The sequence below is a fragment of the Molothrus aeneus genome, chromosome 7 (assembly GCF_037042795.1).
Source record: "Molothrus aeneus isolate 106 chromosome 7, BPBGC_Maene_1.0, whole genome shotgun sequence".
NCBI lineage: Eukaryota > Metazoa > Chordata > Aves > Passeriformes > Icteridae > Molothrus > Molothrus aeneus.
Genome location: NC_089652.1, coordinates 6,803,057 through 6,824,358, shown reverse-complemented (window position 1 = coordinate 6,824,358; position 21,302 = coordinate 6,803,057). Strand labels below are relative to the sequence as shown.

Sequence of the window (21,302 nt, the reverse complement as noted above, 5' to 3'; positions counted from 1 at the left end):
ACCTGGTGCCCACAAAGAGCACATGAAGTGCCCAAACCCTTGGGTAGTGGGAAATGTATGGTAGAGAGAGGCACCAAATATCCTTTGGTTCTTTGCATGATATTTGAGACTTGGTGGTACTTTTCTGCCTGAGGGCAACCTGGTAGCTTTCCAATTATTGAGAGCCTTCTAGTTTAAACAAAAAAAAAAATCCCACTGCAACATGAACACAATTACAGAATTGAAAAGCTTTTCAGCATATTTTATTTTCGCACTTAGTTTTTTTGATCCCTCAGCAGCAACAGCAAAATATTACTGTGAGACATGTTTGAGCTTTATGAAGAGTTTACTGAAAAGCTTTAACATATACACATGGGTTTTAAGAGTTTGGAGGTTTCTCCTCATTAAACAGACTTCCTGGAGGGGAAAATAGGTAAATAAATAGAAGAAATCCCTGATTTTTGCTTGCAAATATCCACTGCAGGAGAAGATAAATAGCAGTATGATTCCTGCTTTATTATTTAGTGACTATCAAGCTTACTTCTTGAGATTATCCCTTCTTAGTGTATTTGGGCTTGATTTGTCTCAATATCAGTTGAACTGTGCTGTAAGTAAAGACAACTTAGGGCTCTTCTTGATATTTAAGAGCGGTGAAGTAAAGTCAATGGTGTGGAAATAACATTGGTGGGCAAAATCCCTGAAATCAACAGGAATACTCCAAAAAGCATTTGTGGCTTTGGCTCAAAACTGTCTCTGTGAGTTTTGGAGGAAATTTGCATGCACATCGATTTGCTCATGCAGATGTCTGCTCTGTATTCAGAATCAACAATTGCACACATCAGCCACCGTTTTCACTTGCAAATAGTTACTGTGCATATGGATTTTATAGGAGGTTTATGGAAACAGACCCTGTAATAACAGCCAACAGTATCTCCTGTTTCAGTGGTGTTATTCTACAATGATCGTTGCTGCCCCAGTAGCCTGAGAGCTGTCACATTTTATTTCTGAAATTGCAGGTTTGTGTATTATTTAACAGTAATACACATCACAAACAGTGGTTCAGTGATGAACGTGGTGTATGAGCCTAAAAGCCTAATGTCTGCCTGTGTTTAATAATGCTTAAGTTCAGTCATGTGAAAAACATAAGATGGAACCTCAGATGTAACCCAGGCTCTCAAGTCAGCAAACACACCGGGTATCAGCAGCAGGACTTCATGGCCACTGCAGTGAGACAGGGCTCAGCCCATTTAGGGGGTCATAATTCCCTTTAGGAGCAGCCTCTCCTCATCATTAGAGGAGTCAAGGGGCATCAACTCCACCTTTTGTCTGGGGATGAGCCAAACTATATTAATTTCCTCTGATAGGCCTCTTTGTATAAAATGCTTTACTAAGAGCACCAGATATTTCTACAGGAGCCTGGAACTTTCTTCTGCTAGAATGTGGGAAGTAGAAGGGGCTAGACCAAGTAAGGAGGAACAAAAATGAAACTTTACTCTGGTGTGACCTTTTGTTTTCCTTCACTGCAATTTAGGAAGCTGATTCTTGCAAAAATTATAGTCAGGTTTTTTTGGCATTGCCACTTGGAAGACAAATTTTGCCATGCTGGTAGTGGGAGTCCCACACCACTGGCAGATCATTACAAACACAGGGGAATCCTCCTGAATCAGTCTCCCCTCAGGTCCCCCCAGTCCTCCTGGGAATTTGCTGTTTGTGACAGCCAGCTCAGCTGGGATGCCCTCGCTGCCCCTGACACAGCTGTGCTGAGGAGGGGAGGAACTGTTTCCATGCAGGCTGGATCTGGTGGCACCAGTGAGCAGGCCTGGCTTGCAGCACGAGGTGGGAGCCAAGCCACAGTGGCACCCCAGTCATTTACAAACACATTGAGCTTGGGTTCAAACCCATAAACATAAAATAAAGCTGTGTTTTTTCAGGATCAGCTCACAGCTGCAAAGGCTGACTCTGCCCGAGCAGCAGGCAGCCATCACATTTGTCTTTGTCTGTGCAATGCCTTCTATCCCTGGATCAGAACAAAGAGGGGCTTTATCTCTCATGGACTCCCTCTGCTAGCTGGGAGCACCAAGCCTGGGCTGCATTTGTCACCCAGGCTGGCAGGAAGCACATGGATAGAGGTGTTCTGCCTTGGTGCAGGCAGGCATGTGCTGCTGACAGGACTGGAGACAAAGCTAAGGGCTGCTCTGACTCTGCATCCTCTCTGCACGTGGCACTTAATGACACAACTGTAGGAATTTGGTTTTATTATGTAGAATAGAGGGGGTTATTCAATTTCATAATATTTAGATTGGCTGTCTGTGTTGCCCTGATTTTTTAAGATTTTCTAAGACCTCTGATGTTTACATTCTTGTAGCAAACTTTCTCACACGCTTTCTGTAAATAACTCATTGTTTTGCATTCCTTCATGGAGGAGGAGAAAGTTGATGGACTGTTGGTTTGTCCAGTGTCATTGCAGAGGTGGCACTGTCACCCTCCAATCCACTGTCACTCTTGGAACACTATAAATGTTGGAGTCAGAAAATAAACTTCCCTTTTTTTCTTCACCTTGAGAACAGCAGTATGCAGTTGTGTCCTTTCGTGTCCTATAGCAACATGTCTGTGTCTATTTAACATCCTGGGCAAAGACTGGAAATCCTTTAGTTCATCAGGTCTAGCCTTCAACTGGCAGAAAGGTGGTGGTTGCTCCATGGTGCAGAAGCAGTTGGAGGAGCTGCTTGGTTCCTTTTCCACACATGATGTGGTCTGTCCCAAAAGGAATGATGTGGTCTGTCCCAAAAAGGCTTTGAGGTTTCCTGCTGTGAGTTCCTTCAATGCATGCAGTTGGCCCCACATGGAAAGCAGCTCAATTCTCCTGTGAAATGGAGGCAGATAAGACAGAGAAGGAGATAACTTCAAACAATATTATAACTGCCACAAGACAGATGCCAGTGCAGCACAGGAGATGCTCCTGAGGGAAAGAAAAGCTCTTGGCTTGCAGATTCTGCCTCCAATCCATAAAGGCTGCAGCACAGCAGCAATGCCCTGATCCCAGTTTGTGCTGGGAATGGGGAGCACAGGGTGTAGCCACGATATTTTCTGAAAAATCCTTTCCTTAGGATTTTTTCTCCTGAGAAGCTGAGAGGCCTTACATTACAAAATGCAAACAATGATTATCTGCTGCTGTGGAATGCAGCAGGTGGATCTGTGATTGGTCTCATGTGGTTGTTTCTAATCAATGGCCAATCACAGTCAGCTGGCTCAGACTCTCTGTCGAGACTGAAGCCTTTGTTATCATTATATTTTTTCTATTCTTAGCCAGCCTTCTGATGAAATCCTTTCTTCTATTCTTTTAATATAATTTTAATATAATATATATCATAAAATAATAAATCAAGCCTTCTGAAACATGGAGTCAGATCCTCGTCTCTTCCCTCATCCTGGGACCCCTGCAAACACTGTCACAACAGGGCTGGTGGCCACTGTGGCTGAAAGGCCACCTGGTCTGTGCTGTTAATGGAGCAAGTGAGGGCATCTCTGCTGCCTCCATTGTTTTATTGGAATAAAAAGGGTCTCATCCTTACTTTCAGTTTGGAAAATATCTGGCAGCTGTTGGTAGAAAGGTGTTGGGTCTTTCCTTTCAATTATCCCCCGTAATTTCATGTAAAATTGTAAGATAAGTAAAAAAAAACCAAAAAAAAAACAAGGAAACTTGATGCAGAAATTGCAAGCATCAAGGGTGCCTGATAAATGAATAGGCATCACTGAGAGTGATCATGCATCCTGACAGAGTGAACAGGTATCCTGGTGGTGTTACTGAGTTTAATAAGTGCTGTGTTAATCTTTGGTCTTTCTTTGGGAAAGTTTTATATTTCAGCTTTTTTTTTTTGCTCGCAATAGCAATTAGAAGAAATCCTAAGTGCCAAGGTCAGGTAACTGCCTTTAATTCCAAAAACACTCAAACTCAGATGAAATTTCCAGTCAGATTGCACACTCAGTTCAGAGAAATAGTGTCCCCTTATCAGTGTCTTCTGTCTCTAATATTTTTCATTCCCTAATGCATCAACAATTGAGTGTGAAATACCTATCACAACAGTCTTAGTCTGAAAACACTTTACAGGATATTCTCGTCTCTTTGAAGTACATATTGCTAATGGAAGCTCTAAGGGGTAAAATATTTAAAAGAATGGGAAAACTCCTTAGCAGTTCCATTTTGCCATTAATTCAAAATTACCAGTAGTTTGATGGATACAAGGATAAGGATATCCTGGATCTCCAAGATATAGTCCTATCTAAAACTAAGGATAGCACTGGACTGTTAAGACTGATCTTAATTACATTCTGAACCCTTCCTAATAGAAATTTGAGCAAACTCACTTTCCCATAGAAAACACTGTGATCATATCAGCAAACACCATGTAGTGGATGGGAAGCCAGCAAAATGAGGCAAAGATCATTTTTCCTCCACATCCTGTACATTATCTGTCCCTTTAGTAGAACTGAACAGAACATTTCGAGCCATGAAACTGCAAAACAAACCTTGGAAATACTTATGTGTGTTAGTGGCTCCTCTTGATGTAGGAAATCACATTAAGGACTGTCAGAAAGATAATTACCACAAAAAAGAACCTCTGCTGTCTTTCTACATCTGTGTTTTGTTCAGTAGCATTTGAGTGAGGTTTCTTTCCCTCCCATTGTGAAATCTTTCTATGGTCTGAATAAAAGAAGAAATTAAATTGTAAGAAAGTGTGGAGGTTATGTTGAAAGCTTTGTAATGTGAAAATTTCTATCACAAAACAAGTGTCTCCAATGTGATATAAAAGCTCCAAGCGTCTTTATGCCCTTGCATCTGCATTGTACTTGCAGACATTTACCTTATTTGTCCTTCAAAAGCATCCAAGAATTAAGCTCAAATCCTGCTTTGTCTCTCTCCCTTTTTTTCCCCATTGAACAGTGATATTTTGCAGTGTTTCATATATTCTGAATAGTAGATATCATTCAAGTCCTGAAAATCTAGAAAAACCTTTATTCCTTCCATTCCATATCTTGGATACCTTCATCATCTCTAGATAGACATTTTATACTCAGCATGTTATTAATTGCACTGCCATCTATAGGGGGATAATTTAAAGAGGTTTTCTTCTACTAAGTTTGAGAATATCTATGAGTTTTAAATATTATTTGCTGGGATTAATTTGAACAGTGCACTGGGTTGCCATATGTGCTCAGTTTGTTTCCAGTATAAAATGCTACTTTTTTTAAGGTGAAGTTTTTGGATTGATTTCATTGTGTCAAATAATAGATGATGACAATATTATAGGAGTGTGTCTATATAATGACATTAAATTGCAAGTCTTTACTTTCTTTTGACTTCATGAAATAGTGCAGTATCTGTTTCTAATGGAGTAAAAGAAGTAATCTTAAACCATTGTTTTTCTCATATATTTGCTTTTTTTTTGTAAAACTATAAGCTTTTAAAAAGTCTTTTTTGCCACAAATGTAGTAGAAAAATGTTGGAATTGTCTGTGCTTTTGACAGTAATGTTTTCATATAACTGCAGTGTGAGTTGTCAGCCAGTTTTGTCCAAAACCCAGCAAAAGACAGAAATTAGATTCTGTTATATGAAAAATAATTTTACTTACACCTGTAGTGATTTTCAACAGCTCAAGTTGTATCTAAATCTTAGACATTTTGGTTCAGTTTTTAAAAATCTTAAAAACACAGGGGCACTCAAGATATAAATTTCTATTTCTTAAGCTTTTAGAGATTGTTTTCCTTTGGCTTCCAGTCTGTTTCCAGTTTAGTAAAACTTATGGGTGTGGTGGTGTTTAATATCATGTAATAAGGTAGGAATATAATATAGGAATATAATATAGGAATAGAAATAAAATATATATTTTTTGGAGTCTTTGCTTTACATATTGTCAGGTGGCCACTCACGACAGCATTCTTGGCTTTTGAAGTTACTAGTTTATCTTAAAAAATTGTAAGAAACAGTAGGTGTTTCTAGGTTTAGGTTAGAAACTGAAATATTCATAAATAAGGCAGAGTACCATGCAAGAATTTTAGACAATTTGCCTTGAGCTGGAGACACATTCAGTGTGGCTGAATATATTTGTGTGATGTCAAAGAAAGACTCTGGAAATTCTTCAGGGATAATTTGTATGAGGTGCGGTTTTTGTGTCCAGTCAAGGTCATTGGCTTCCTGGGACTAAAACGTGTGAAAGCATGGAGCAAAAAGGGTACAACCCATGGCCCAAAGAGCTCCAATTTAAATCTCTCCACAGGGATGGAGTGCATTGGCTGTTGTGTAACAGGGTGGGAAGGTGAAGCAGTGAAGTGAAGCAAAGCAGTGGCTCAGAAAACCATGTATTTTAATAGCTCTTCTCAACTTGTGAATATCAAAATTACAAAGGTTTCCTCTCAAAGTAAAGCTCTAAAATGTTCATTTGAAGTCTCTCTGCTCAGGCTTTGTCCCCCTTATGGTTTTTGCATAGCACTCAGAGGCAGAAGTAAATTTAGGGTAGGGGATGTAAAAAAAAGATCTGGAGTTCAATACTTATTAAATATTCATTAATGTGTGAGAAAATCCTCTCTGTTTTGAATTTTCAACTGATGCTAAAATAGAAGTCAGGGCTGTCTCTGTATAAACAGGGAACTAAATGCCTTTCAACAGGTACAATAACAAAAATAAGATTAACTTAATTATGCAAGGAAATGTACTTTGGATTCTACTATCACAAGATGTGCTGCATAAATTCATGTCCCAGGGGACAAGAACTTCTGCAGTTTGTCATTTGGAAGTTACAGAAGAGAAAAAAAAAAAAAAAAAAAAAAAGAAAAGAGACCTGGATATATTTTTGGTTTACTGTGGCTGTGACCCATACATTTGCCACTGCCAAGAGAAAACCAGTGCACTTTTCATTTTTTGTTTATGTTTATTTATGTTTTCTGGCATAATAATAATAATCCAGAAAAACCCTGTAAAAGGCATTGATATGCTTTCATTTAGAGCAGTGCTAACAGTCCTCTTGAAACTATATACATCCCTTTATTAGCCTGGATAACAAAAACTGCTAGCAAGGAAAGTATCTCTGTTAAAGACATGTACAAATAGCTTTGCTAAGCTTGTTTAGATTAACAAAACTAAAGTCAAGTGTCACCATGATGTTTTCTGAAAAATCCTCTTTGCCCCAGATCTTCTCCTGGGAAGCTGAGAAGCCTCAGAAAAGAATGAAAACAATAATTATGTGATTGCTTGGGAATGTGGTCTGGAGATCGTTTCTCAACAGGTGAATGTTTGATTGGATCCATGTGAATTGTTTTTAATTAATGACCAATCACCATCAGCTGTGTCAGACTCTGAGTCACTCACGAGCTTTCAAGATCATTTTTTTAGTCTTCTGATGTGTCCCTTCTCTTTCTTTAGTATAGTTTTAGTATATAATTTAATATAATATCATAATATAATAAATCAGCCTTCTGAGAACATGGAGTTGAATTCTCATCTCTCCCCTCATCCTGGGAACCCTCACAACACCACAGTCAAGGAACTATAAGCAAATCTTTCACTTACATCAGTGAAGAAAATCCCAAGATAAGGCAATGAGTATTTGGGTTGAAATACTGGTACTGAAATAAATTTAATAAATTGAACTTGATTTTGGCAAAAAGCTTCTGACTGCCCAAAGAGAAAAAGTCTTAAAAAAAAGAAAGAAAAGGGTAAAAATGAATCCTACACAGACTCATGAAGGTGGTAGTGGCTTTACACCTGTGCTGCATGGGGTGTTTGTGTTGTAGGCTGTGGTGCATCTCATTCCTGACCTAGATGGTGCTGAGGAGAGCAGAATGTTTTCCCACATTGCTGGGCATGGCTTTGTGGCATCTTTGGGCACAAATCTTGCCCTGTACCTGTGTGTGAGGCACGTAGCCCTCCCCAGGAGCAGGCTGAGGTGGAGACAGTATGGAACAGGCACAGGGGACACAGCAAATCTTTCTGCTGGCCTGAACTCACATTTTTCTGTCCCTCTCTCCTTTGCCTTTAGCAGAGCCAATAGCCTGGGGCAGAGCAGTTTCACAGCAGACTGTGGCTGCATTTGAAAATTGTGTGCCAAGTCCCATTTGGGTGAAGTGAAAGAATTAAAGATGACCTGAAGTTGCCCATAATTACTTGTGGTTTTTTTTGACTCTGGAGATTCTATATGACGAAGAAAAGCACAAACAGCAAAGCACAAATCCAGCTGTTTCTCCCAAATCTGCTGCTGGTATTTAATTGGTAACATCTAGCTCTTTTTTTCCTTATCATCCTTGGTGTTATCCCCACGTTTGACAGGCATTTATACCAATCCAACTCAAATTATACGTATTTAGCAAACAGCTTGTCTTTTAGTGAAATGGGAAGACATAAAAGAACACTGAGACTCGCCTGCTTATTCAAAATGCCTTGGGTATATACATATATATTTTTGTTGTTGTTGTTGTTGTTGTTGTTGAGAGTCCAACAGGTCTGTCTGTAATGGATTGACCTTCCTTTGACAACAATGGCGCAGCTTCCCAGCTGCAAAACCCTGCAAAACAGCTGCTACAAGGAGAAATCAGAAGCAGCTGGCTGGCATGTGGAACCACATCAGGCATGTCATGATAATGTCCTTCCTGGAGTGAGGAGTGAAGTGGCCCTGGTGGCTGTAGGGGCATTTGCCAAGTCAAACATCATTTACCTGCCCCACACTGACATCACAGAACAGAGCTGGGGCTGCTTTCAGGCAATTTTATTTCCACAGAACCATTAGATAGGAGACCCTGATTCATCACAGGCAACAGAAATACCACAATTACACAATTATCTGGTGATTTAAAAATTAAGCTGTTTAAATGTGAAGGCATTATACCAATGAGATGCATTTAATCACACATGGAACCAGGCTCCCCCCAAGCCTTTAGTTAGCAGCACTCACTGCAGCGTGGGCTTTGCTTTGTGACAGGGTCACACTTCTCTCACCCTTGCATTCAGAAAATGACTGTGCTTGCCCATGAATTGTTGTAATCAGCACCACTTAGAAATGAGATGATGTGCTTTAATGGTGCAGAAAGAATGATCAGCCCCCAAAGCTGAACTTTAGACTTATTTTCCACAAACACCTTTGAATAATCAAGCAGTGACCATGCAGAGCACACTGTGCTGATGAATCCTGCACAGGCTTGGCTCTTCCTTGAACCTGGAACAAAAATGCACTGGCTCAAAATTGGAACTGGGAAATTCACAACACAAAATTGTGTTCTACATGGTATAAACACCACACGTCTGGTTACCTGCACTAGGCTAACATCTTATTAGTGTTGCTTTTATTAATATTATATATTATTTACAAATGTAATGATTAAACATTGTACAATTATATCTGTAGAAATGTAATGACTGTTACTATTAATCACCATCAGATTTTATGGAAATGTAATGGTCTCTGTGTGTTCCTATTAATTAGCATTAATTACTGCTACATTTAATAGAACTGCAATAATTTTTGTTTGTTACTACTATACAGTCTTAATTATTGTTGTACTATCATAGTTGTTACATTGTATGAGAATGTAATTGAATTTGTTACTATTATTTACCGTTACATTTTATGGAATTGCAATGGGTTTTTGTTTGTTGCTATTAATTAGTAATAACTACTTACATATTTCATAGAAAAAAATACTATTTCAATACCAAAATGGTTATATTTTATGTAAATGCAATTACTGTTAATTGTTATTAATCATGTTAAATTATTAGTATTAGAATGATCTTATTGCTAATAATCTCCTGTGATTTTGATGTGCGTTCATTTTGAGGCCTTAGGCAGTGGCCTCCCATCAGTTTCCCCTGGTAAATCCAGTGGTACCTTCCCAAAGTCTCCTCAGCAAAGGTGACTTTGCTCTCAAAGTCCCTTCCAGCAGTGAGAGATGTGAGTTTGGTGTTGGTATCTCCTCCCAGAAAAGATTCTTTTCTTGATGTATGAACCATGGCCTTGAAATATTTCTTGCTCTTTTGTGCTCAGTTTTACTGAGAAAGCAAAACCAAAAATATTCAGGTTGGCCAGAAAACTGAAGCTTTTATAGCCTGCTACTCACCAGAATTTTCTGGTAGCTGCCTTATGTCCTCTCTCACACTGATTTGTTTTAATCATTAAATAGAAGTGATATTTTCTTTGGAGCTGGGGATATTTTTCTTCTCTCTGTGAGACAGGTTTGTGAAGAGAGTTAATATCTTTTATTAAAGAAACTGATAAAGTTAGAACAAAAAGAAGAATTGACCTTTCAGGCATACAAGCTGGCAGTAGTAACATTTTTATTGCATGTGCTTTTGTGAAGAAGGCCTAAAAGTGAGAGAGAGCCTCTGGAAAGTACTATAAACATGGATAAGAATGCCTAATTCAAATAACATTTCTCATATCTAGGCTGCCACTCAAGAGTCTCCTTAGACTATGGATCCTTTTACAGGAAAGAAAACTGATTATCACTTCACAATAGTTAGAAATTCACTGCAAGACATAATATTACAGTGGTATTTAGTACAAAACTAACTTTTTTTATTATTACTTTTATTATTTTATCTAAAAATGTCATTGTTACTTTTCCCTAATGCTTTTATGCTCACAAATATCAACTACAGAACCAGAGCAGTGTGTTCTATCTGACTGTAATCTCCCTCTTCCAGGGCTCCTCCTGTTTCAAAGCCTTGTGCATTTTGGGCTCTCTGATCCATTCATGGAGCGAGAAAATGGAGGCATCAAAGATCTTTTCTCATCTGAGAAGGTAAGAGGATGAAAAGGAGGAATGGCTGAGCAATAACAGCTCCTGAAAAAGTGTGATAAAGCTGTAAATGATTTGAAAATTTTAAGGCTGCCTTAGTGCAATAAAACTTAGAGCATCACTTGCTGTGGGTGACACCATCATATTAATAATGCCTTGCTAGGAACTGCCTCATCATCCTCATTATTGGTCAGTGATGTCAGCAGTCCTAAGTCCAGGTGTGGGTTTGGCCCCACGTTAGCACAAGAGAGGGTGCTGTGTGAAGGGCTGCATTGCTTTTGCAAAGGAGCCTTGGCTCTTTGTTGCCATGGAAAGAAAGACAAAGCACTGTTGAAAAGAAATGGTTTGAATAAAGTACACAAATGGCAAAAGAAAAATGGAAAAGAAATATCCATGTATGTTTATTTAACTTAAAGACAGAATATTATTAATAAAGTGACAGAGCAGGAGAAATACACAGTTTATGAGACAGCACTTCACATTTCTCTTGAGCTGTGTTTGCTTTCAGTCTCAGCCACCTTCTCTTCCAAGCCAGCTCCTTTCCTCAGCTAGAACTGTATTGTGCACGATATATTCAGTTTCCTTTTTTTCTGAAAATCACTTTAAACTGAACATTAGAGCAGAAGGGCTTTTTTTCCCTACCCCCTACATCCATGGCATTTGTTCCAGCCCACATGAGCACAGACCATTAAAACAGAAATGGCTAAAGAGGCACAGAGCAGACCCACCAGGGTATAAGGCTGTGTCTTAGATTCTCTCCAGGGGAGAAGACCTGTGCCAGCCCTCAGCTATTTTCTTATTAATCCCCTTTTTGTGTTCACCATTTAATTCCAGGTAATCCCAGGCAGAGTTTTCATCCTGGGGCTTTGCTTTCTTTCTGTGTGCAGAGGACCTTGGCTAGGTTACATGAAATCATGTGGCTAGAGGAGAAATTACTGATTCCTTTCTATGCACACCTGCCTTGAGTTATAAGTAATAAAAGCAATTACAAGTTATGAACCCAGAGGATTCCTGTATAAATCAGACACTTTTACAACTACCACGCCCAGCTACCCAAGAGACAAGGGTTTTATGATATGGCACTACCAAGTATGTTTAGCTTTATGAAACAGCCAAATGCTCTCATTTTTTACTTACATGGAGTTGGCAGTACAAGGTGCTCTAATATAGGAGCAACATCAGGACTTACTCGTCCTCTTCCTTCCTATTTTAAAGTCTTCATGGAGCTGCTATTATTTGTATATTGCAATGTAAAGTAGTGGCATTAAAACTTCCAGAATGAGGTCCATGGGCTGACATTTAGAAGGGCACACCTGAAGAGGGGTCCAGCTTTCCCCTGAGCTGCCAGGAGGAGCTGCAGTCCCTCCCTCTGTGAGCTCTGCTGCATTTCCTGCTCTTCCTGGGGTCCCTGCTGCTTTTCAGACACAAACCTCCTCCCAGAACACCATCACCCACACCATACCTAAGGCTGCTTCCAGGAAATCAGCTCCACAGGGAATTTTGGTAAGAGATATCCTAATGTGTTCTTTCTGTGGTGATTTCTTCTCCAAGATGGGTCAGATTTCAGCTCATTTACCATGGCATGACAAATGCTTTCTGGAGTTTGGATGTGTGGTAATTTGACCTTCAGAAGGTTTCTCTTCCTGCATTAATGGCATTACTTGTGTGCTGCCACACCCACAAGTGTTTTTGTTTTTCCTAAATGTACATTAGGCATTGCCAGTTTGTTGGACAGAAAGAGAAGAGAAACAAGACAGCAATGGCCCCACTTAGTGGATGAGGATGCTAAAGTTCACCAAAGGCACAAGAAACACCCTTATTAACCCTGGCAGGATGCAGATCACACCCAGACTTATAATTGGACCATACAAGGTCCCACTAGAAATATTTTCTAAAGATAATAATTGAAATCAGACTTTTCATGCCCTAATCTGTTAGTACAAGCCTTCTGCCAAAACTCACCTGAACTCTGACCACCCACTATGGCTTCCCAATTTTGTGAGTTAGGAAATGACTGACTTAACAAAAGGGGCCCCTGCCCAGGGCCATTCACAGTTAGAAGAAAACAGTAACTTGGCAAGAAAAGCAGGCAGTGTAACAAGAGCTGAATAACATGTAGAATTCGGACACACAGTTATAAAATAATTTTTTTTTGATTGTTAAAGGATTTCGACACTCCAGTCATGGTCAGCAGAAACCTTTAAGCTTATTTAGGTCCTTCTTCTTTCTGCTAAATAGCATGAGAGTGATAACAATGCACAACTGCTCCTGGGCTATGGACATGGATCAGCAGGAAAAAAACCAAGGAGAAAAATAAGTAAATCATTCTATACTGAAATGATTCAATAACACTGAAAAGGTAAGTGGCACATGCTTATTTTTGTCTTGGGAAGACACTATGGATGATAATGATAACCATTTTAACTGCAATAATGCTGAGAACAGGAGTAACACCCACAGAGATAAATGGCTGCAGCAATCTCCCCCAATTACAGGCCAGCTGCTCTGTTCAGCACAGCTCCACAGAAGATTAAAACCACAGGCTGCAAGGTAGAAGCAAGAAATTTTAAATTTCTAAAGTGCATTGCTGACCAGTCTCACCAGCCTAAGTTTTGAAGCAGTACTTGGCAAATCTGAGTCTCCTGCAGCACAGATGGTTTGGGGATTTAATGCTTTGTTCCAAAGGGGCATGTATGAGCCCTTTTGGGGGGCTGGCAGTTTATCTTTGTTTAGAAATATAAGTAAATCACAAAAAACATGAGAGAAGTTCAAACTGTTCTATGGCAGCAGCCATAGAACAACTCCTAGGCACAAAAGGTTTTTCTTTACCATTATGTAATTTGCTGACCAAGTTCCCACCATCCACAGGAGCTGGCTTTGCCTTTTAGAATTCCCACCAGGACAGCAGTGCTTACAGAGCCAGTTGTTAATCTGAAGGGCACCGGGTAGCTCCAGTCATGATATTGTTATATTGTTCCATTTGTGGCATTTTATAGTTGGTTATAGGCACTGAATTGTTCCAACCTGTAAACCACAAGCACAGACCATCCAGTCAGCCAGAGAATTCCTATCTCCTAAATGACCAGAGAAAAGGGGCATGAGTATTAGTGATTTCTACAATGAGTAACAGGGGCAGCACAAAAAAAATTTCCCTTGGCTGAGTGTTAAAGCTGGGGGATTTGTTTGAACACCTTCCTCCAGCTCCCCACATGGGCTTCCCTGGCAGCCCAGCAGGGACATGAGGTGGGAAAGAAGGGCAGGAATTCTTTTAGAGGAAACCCATTGGTAAAATGAAGAGCAGGATAATCCCAGGCCTCATTCTCACTGTAAATCAATCCCACATTCACAGCCTCTCCTGGGAACAGTAGTGAAAATGACTTAAGAAAAATCAAGTGGCACACGATGTCTGTCTATTAATTTCAGTTTAAACAGCTGTGTTCCATTTTAGCAATAGCTCCAGTTTCTAAGATAGTAATATCATTTATTAACACTCCTCTGGTACGTGTTTGTACACTTCAAGAATCTCATTTTGATGCCTCAGGTTTTAGCATTTATATGTTTCAGATTCTGTGCTGCTTTAGTGTGTAATTCTGAGCTTCATATTGGGGGATGGTGAGCAGGGAGACAAAACAATTCCTTCTCTAGCTGGGGACCAAGGACAAATGATCCAAATCTCAGGCCCAAGAGCATGAATAACGTGGACTGAAGAGAGAAAAACAAGAAGGATGGGACTGCATGGGCTGGAGCTGTAATTGGACAATGAACTCCAATGTGCAAATGGACCAGAACTTATAAAAGTGAGAGACCCTGTGACCAGGTGTCCATTTTGTGACCATTTTGGTTCACCTGGGGTGCAGCCCTGGCTGGGCTCTTGTGCTGCCCAAGGTGGATCCATTGAGGCCTTTAAATAAATCCCTGCTTTATTCTTTAACTCTGTCTGGCCTCTGTTCTAGGTCAGTCTGCACAAGGCATCAATTTAACTTCAGTCCTTGCTGAATGGAATGTGTTTTAGTTAGATTGAATTGTACTAGAATTCATATAATCGCTATATTTATAACATACACTATTTTTCTACAAAAAAAATTTTTTTTTGGGGACCACAAAATCTATCTTCACTTTCATCCTCTAAGATGCACTCAAGTCCCTCAGGAAAAAAAAAAAAAAGTGTGTAGTATAATGGATCGCTGAAGGCAGCAGTGAATTTCCAGACATATGGATACTTTCCTGCCATCAGCTATTGACACTGACCAGCTCACAGTGTTTGTCACAGGACAACTACTGTGCACTCCCAGGAATTTCTAAGGCTGGGGAAGTTCAGCTGAACATATATTGCCAAAATGCAAATTCTCTGCTGCATGAGAATCTCAAAAGCAACTCAAACTAGCCAGTGAGTTTTAAGCATGAATTTCTTTCTTCACTAAGTGGATGGCCATGAGTACTGCAGCCACAGCAAATGCACCAGGTTTGATTTCAGCAGCTTTCACAGGGATGAACAATGTTGTATAAACAAGTTCTCAAAATGCTGGAGCAGAGAGAGCCATGGACACAATATCCCCACAAAATGGAGACATTCATGTCAAGGTTCACAGCTCCTGGGTCCCTGCTAGTGAATCAGCACAGGCAAGGCCCAGTAAATACATAAACCAAAGCAAAGTGCTCTTCCAACTCCCTTTCAAAATAATTTTGCCTGGCTGCAGCTCTCTCTCCATGCTAGACTTCCACCACAGATCAGTGCTTTGTCATTTTGTCTCCATTTAAAGCACTGTCATTTTAAATTATATGATAGTCACAAGGAAAGTACCTGATGTGTCCAAATGATGAACCACCATCTCCTGCCAAAAACAATAAAGTGGCAACACTTATTTTCTGCTGGGTAAACCTCTTCATTTCTGTATTACACAAGACTTCTCTCAAAGCTGAAAAATGGCACGTTAGCAGCCACAGAACATTTGCAATCTTGAGATCCTCCCCTTCCTGTGCTCAGCCAGGTCTAAAAATCTGATGGGAGTGGAACTGCTGAAAGTTTTAATGTCAATATTTTTTTCCAGCACTGCTTCCAAGTCATTCATGGCTATTTAGCACATACCTCACAGAACTGTGCAGGGCACCATCTGCAAACGTGGTACAGATTATAGAGACTGCAAACAAACAGGTGTTTGTCTCATCATCCCACTGACCATTTGAGAGATGCCTGGAACAGCAGCAGCCCATCATCTGTGGCAGAAAATAACACCACACTGCAAGCAGGCTTGGTCCCAGGGACTCCTCAAAGTGAGGAATGAGGAGCATCTGCTCCAAGAGTGGGCAAAAGGCAAGATTTTATCCCAAGCATAAGATCTTAAAAGCATACTATTGGGTCAGGCTGAAGCAAACACACAAAACCACTGAAATATTCAAGTGCTCATTAGCATAAATGCAAACTGGAGTGAAACACTTCAAAAGCTCATAGTGCCAGGGGGGTTTACAGGCATTACTACAAGATTTTGTTCCATCCAAGCATTTCTTTTATCATTATTATCTGAACATGCAACATGTCCTTGAGTTATTTTGGTTTTTTTTTTAAATGTGTTAAAATGCTTTTGCTTAACATGCACTTATAAATCCTTCTACACCAGACAAGCAGAGCTTTGTTCCATGTGCTGCAGGGGGTTATTTGTGCCAAATTCCTCTGCAGCTTGTGTGGCTGCACGTGAGTGTGGTGGAAGCAGCCACTGGGAAGGCAGGATGCCCTGATCCTGTGCCAGGATCCACTCTGAACCTGGAAAATACAAATACAAACTGCCTCTGTGACTTGTTGCTCTTAGGTCATGTTGGCTCCTGGCCCCCTGTCCCAGGGCAGAGTTGGGTCTTCCTTGGGGACCATGATGACGAGCTCCCTTCTGTCCTAGGAGATGTAAACTCAGATTTTTGGGTGGGTAATTTTGTGAATGGCCCTTCCAGCTAGGACTGTTGAGCACAAGGAATGGTTATCCTCCATTTCTCTGTTCAATCAAGTGCATGTGAATTAGTTCAGCTACAAGAGATCATTTCAGACAAAATTCTGAACAAAAAAAAAAAAAAAAAACAAATATAAAAAAATATAAAATTGCATTATAAAATGGGACCAGACTTTAAAACCACATAAAGTAAATTGCAAAATTGTGGGCATTTGTCTATCATACTATACAGTTTGGTTCCAAAAAAATCCAAGGGGATCTACTGTGAAATGATTTGCACAAGACAACTAAGAAAGCTCCTTCTAAAAAGGGAACCAGGGTAGCCATAGTATGAACTGGTTTAAGGGTTTTTTTTTATGCAATTTTAACAGTTATCAGCAATTTACTTTTGCCTCAAAGAGAATGCATAAAAAGGCTTTCCCTCTAAGAGGTTTCCATATATGTAAATAGTGACCTAAATGTAAGCATATTCATGACTTTTTAAAGTTTGAATGAATTACCAAGCTTTATCTTTACATTTTCCATTTTGAAGCTATAAAAAGATATTCTGTAGCTTTTCACACTATCTCTGTGCCTGAAGATGTCTGCACAGAAGATCTCTCTGCACAGAAGCCAAATTTGAGCGATCTGGGATGAATTTTAGACAGTTCTCCAATACTGAGATTCTTTTGCATTCACACACAAATAGTGTGACACTTCAAATGCCACCAGAACTGACTGGAACAGAGCAAGAAGAAAAAAGAAATTCAAATGCAATAACTTTGGGTTTTTAATTTTTTTTTTTTTTTTACTTAGACAACATATCATGCTTAGTACACATTTCAGATAATTAAAAAAAACACTCCTAGCCCAGAACCCCAAGCTTATGTGTTCATTTTCACTTTTTAAAAGGTAAAGAATCCCTGGTAAATATACCAAAGAGTAATAAAGTATTCAAATAAAGAATTTAACCCTCTATTGCACATATTTTCACTTTCAACATCCCCCTGTATTGTTTCCAGAAGTTAGATATGATAAGATCGAGGAACATTAAACTTGCCTTTTGTCTCTTTGAACTGCTCTGCTCATTTCATCACTTTTGAAAGATTATAGATTTCAGCAGGGTATGTCATTAGAATTTGTCCATAAATCAGAATGTGTCATGCTCTTCCCTGAAAAATTAGAGGCCCTTTCACCATCCCTCCTTTTAGCTAACAATAAACTATTCACATAACAGCAATCAAATCCCCTCTCAGCTGTCATCTTGATAAATTAAACTTGACTTCCTTCAGCTTATCAGTGAAAAGAGCTTTCTGTGGCTTTGAAAATGTCCATGTGGTGGTTTTTTCCCTGTTGTTGGATTTTTTATTTCCAAAGTGGGGATATCAAAGCGAGTCTGAGCATGTCAGTAGCAGAGTATCAAGACACACATTGATTTTTGATTTTGCTATCTCTGTTAGATAGCAGAAAGGATGAATACTGCAACAGGTCTGGAAGCAAAATTCTCAGGCTGATAAATATTAAGCAGCAAAAAAGCTTGTACAGTATTACAAATTCAAAGTCCACTCAAATTTACTGTATTTTAGTGTCCTTTACCTACCTTTCTCACTTATCACCTTAGTTTCTCTATCTGTGCATGAACCACTTGGTCTGGTTTACCAGAGAATTTATGAGAGTTACTGTTGAGAGGAAATAATAAAACCCAAAAGTGATGAGTATAGTAAAACATAAGTTTGAAATTGCAATTCAAGTCATGCTTGCCAGATAGTCCATTAACATTTTCTAAGCTGACAAGGTCCTGCTGCTTTTACAAAGCACTAGGATTGATTTAAAACTCTGCTGACTGAGCTGGTATTCACTACTCACTCAAACCCACTCTGGAGATATAACTGGCATGTCAGATTTAGTATCCTCAGATAAAAAACAGAGAGCAAATAGTTTTATTGTTGGTATAAGCATCACACCACTGACATTTTTCATTACAACATTACAGATTTAGCTGAGGAGAAGAATAGACGGAGGAGAATAATAACTGAATTCTTTCTTCTAGCTGAGGACCCTTGCCTTTAAAGTGTTTAAAATATATATATATATATCTGCTTAAAAATATATAAAATTAATGGGGAAAGGTCCCCAGTTTTGGTATTTAGAATGCCTTTGCAACCAGAATGGCTGGATATTAAAAGGCTTGGGGTTGGACAGTCAGTGCTGGAGGGTCAGCACAGCAGCACCAAGTGTCCCTCCACCCCCTTTTTAAGCTGCAGGGCAAAGCCTCTCTTGCTGTAAGTTATCTCCAGGTGTTTACCAGCCATCAACCTCAGAGTGGCTGTAATTCCTCAGCCTGTAATTAGCAGTGGTGACTAAACTTGATGCAGGCACCATCCTGTCAGCTGTCTGGGATTCCAGATGCAAGGCACCTCTCCCTCTCTCCAGTCATGACAATTCATTAGTTCTGCTGTTTGAGAGCAGCTGTACCATTTGCGAGGTAATTTATTCAGATTCCCTCAGAATTATTGCTGAAACGTGGGAAGATGAGGGATTTGATGAGGCTGTGTATTTACTGTCAGAGAGCACAGGTTGGATCTGTGGTCAGAAGTGATGGGAGATTATGTTTCATGAGGAAAAGCACCCTTTTTAAGGCAAAAAGTTTACTCAAGTCCATGAGGCAAAGGACAAAATGCTTCAGCATGTCAGTCATGTCTCACAGTGTTATTCACAAAACACCCCTAAAATTGTACACGTGAAGGTCATTAAAATTTTCCCTTTCTGTCACAGCTTATTGAAGCATTCTTCTGAAAAGCCTCTGATTTAGTCAAAGCTGATCAAAGTATGAGAACATACAAAATGCTCAGCTTGATTAGTCAGCAGGGTGAGACAAGTAAAATTCAACAGACTTAATTGCCAAACTAAAATGGAGGGGATTTAGAACTTAGGGATTTAAGTTGTGCTCAGAGAAATAACATCAATGTGTGTTTTCTGAAAAGACCTGGAACAAACCCACAACACCTGGAAAACTCAGTGTAAAACTTGTGTCTCTCCTCTAGCCCCAGTGATAACACCCACCACCCCTGCACATGGCAGAGCTTGGGGAGGAACTTTCATTTTACTTCCCATCAATACTACACCAGCAGAGCAGTCACACCAAGCTGGACCCAAAGCCAGTCTGTAACTTCAATAAAACATCTCACTTTTGTTTCACTGGAATAATATTTGCCATATTTCTTCCATATATACATGGATATAACCACGGCCCCCACGACTGACTGGAACTGAGGATGCTCAGCTGCTTATGGTGCCAAATTTTCCTGTGGATTTGACTTAGCCTTTCACCCAGCTTTAGCATTCAAATATATCCACATGTTGAGTACACTGATATGTTTCCAGCAATGAAATGTCAAAAACACTGACAACCTCTTCATGGTCTTAAATCCAATATCCTGTGGCCTCGCTGACTTCTGGATTTTAATTTGCTATCCCAGTGCACAGTAATTTCAGGTTATCTCTGTCACACTCTTAAGCACATCTCAAGATGAAATTTTGGCAGGTTGTCATGTTTGTTAAGAACAGGTGCTCTGACTTTTTGCAACTGTTTTTTTTTTCCCTCTCTGTTCTTTGAAACTGGGCTCTGTGTGTGTGTGAACCATCTCTGACCATCTGAATATGTAGATCTTTTAATCCCCATTTTCATACGTACATGCACAGACATTAATTTTAATCAGGGAAAGCTAAGATGAAATACCAATAAAAGAGGAGTTGTTAGGCATGACATTTCATTTATGGATGTAGCTGAGAAGATTAATGTCTGAGCCAGCAGCCTGTCCATTACCACCTTCCACTGCTGAGGAGCAACATCGTGTGCAACAACTGAGCACGAGAAATTCTCACTTGCCACATCATTCTCTTGCCCTCAATTTGTCTGTGCAACACTGTTAATTAAACCATGAAGACCAGATCCTTTTCAGTGAGGAATTCTGCATGATCCCTTTTCAGGGCACATCAGTCCGTGTACATGTGTCTATTTTCTCTTGATTAATATTTTAAATTTCTATAATGTGTGACTTACCTGAAGGAAGGTCAGCTCCCCAGGACTCTGCTCACTGAAAGAAAAAGTCAAAGCAAAGGAATGCACCTGTAAGCTGGATTCAACTAAAAGATTGAACTAATTCCCTTTGAGTACTTTATGTGTTTTTAAAGTCTGGTCCCATTTTATAATGCAGTTTTATATATTTTTATAATGGAGTTTTCCCCTCATAATACAGAAAGCTACTTTTGGCTGGGTACACTGAGAAAATTATAAACTCATTCTTAACCACTAGTTCACCTGGCCCAGCAGCAAGAACAGAATTGAGAAACAAATGCTAAGAGTGAAAACAAAGTGGATTTTACAGAAAATACTCCATGGATAGCTTAGATAATAAATGCTTTTACAAATAATTACCCATCATCTAGAAAGAGTATGGAATAACACAGCAGAGGCTTTGAATGGAACCAGTTATAGCTGAAACACCTTCCTTCAAAGCAGCTCTCCTCTTTGAAACCATTCTGTTAAATTCCATAAGGACGGCTGTAGCCAGAGAGCCCAGAAGTTCTGATTAAAAACCAGCATGGCAATGAGGAAATGTC

The 21,302-nt window shown here is 39.6% G+C and overlaps 1 long non-coding RNA gene across 1 annotated transcript in view; it reads right to left on the bottom strand.

The window, feature by feature from the left end:
• Positions 1-212: 212 nt before the first annotated feature.
• The window catches only part of LOC136558837 (uncharacterized), a 51,605-nt gene continuing 30,515 nt past the window's right edge, over positions 213-21,302 (bottom strand). Inside the window, exon 3 of the long non-coding RNA XR_010783936.1 lies at positions 213-2,842. This is a non-coding gene — a long non-coding RNA (uncharacterized lncRNA). The remainder of the gene's footprint in view (positions 2,843-21,302) is intronic.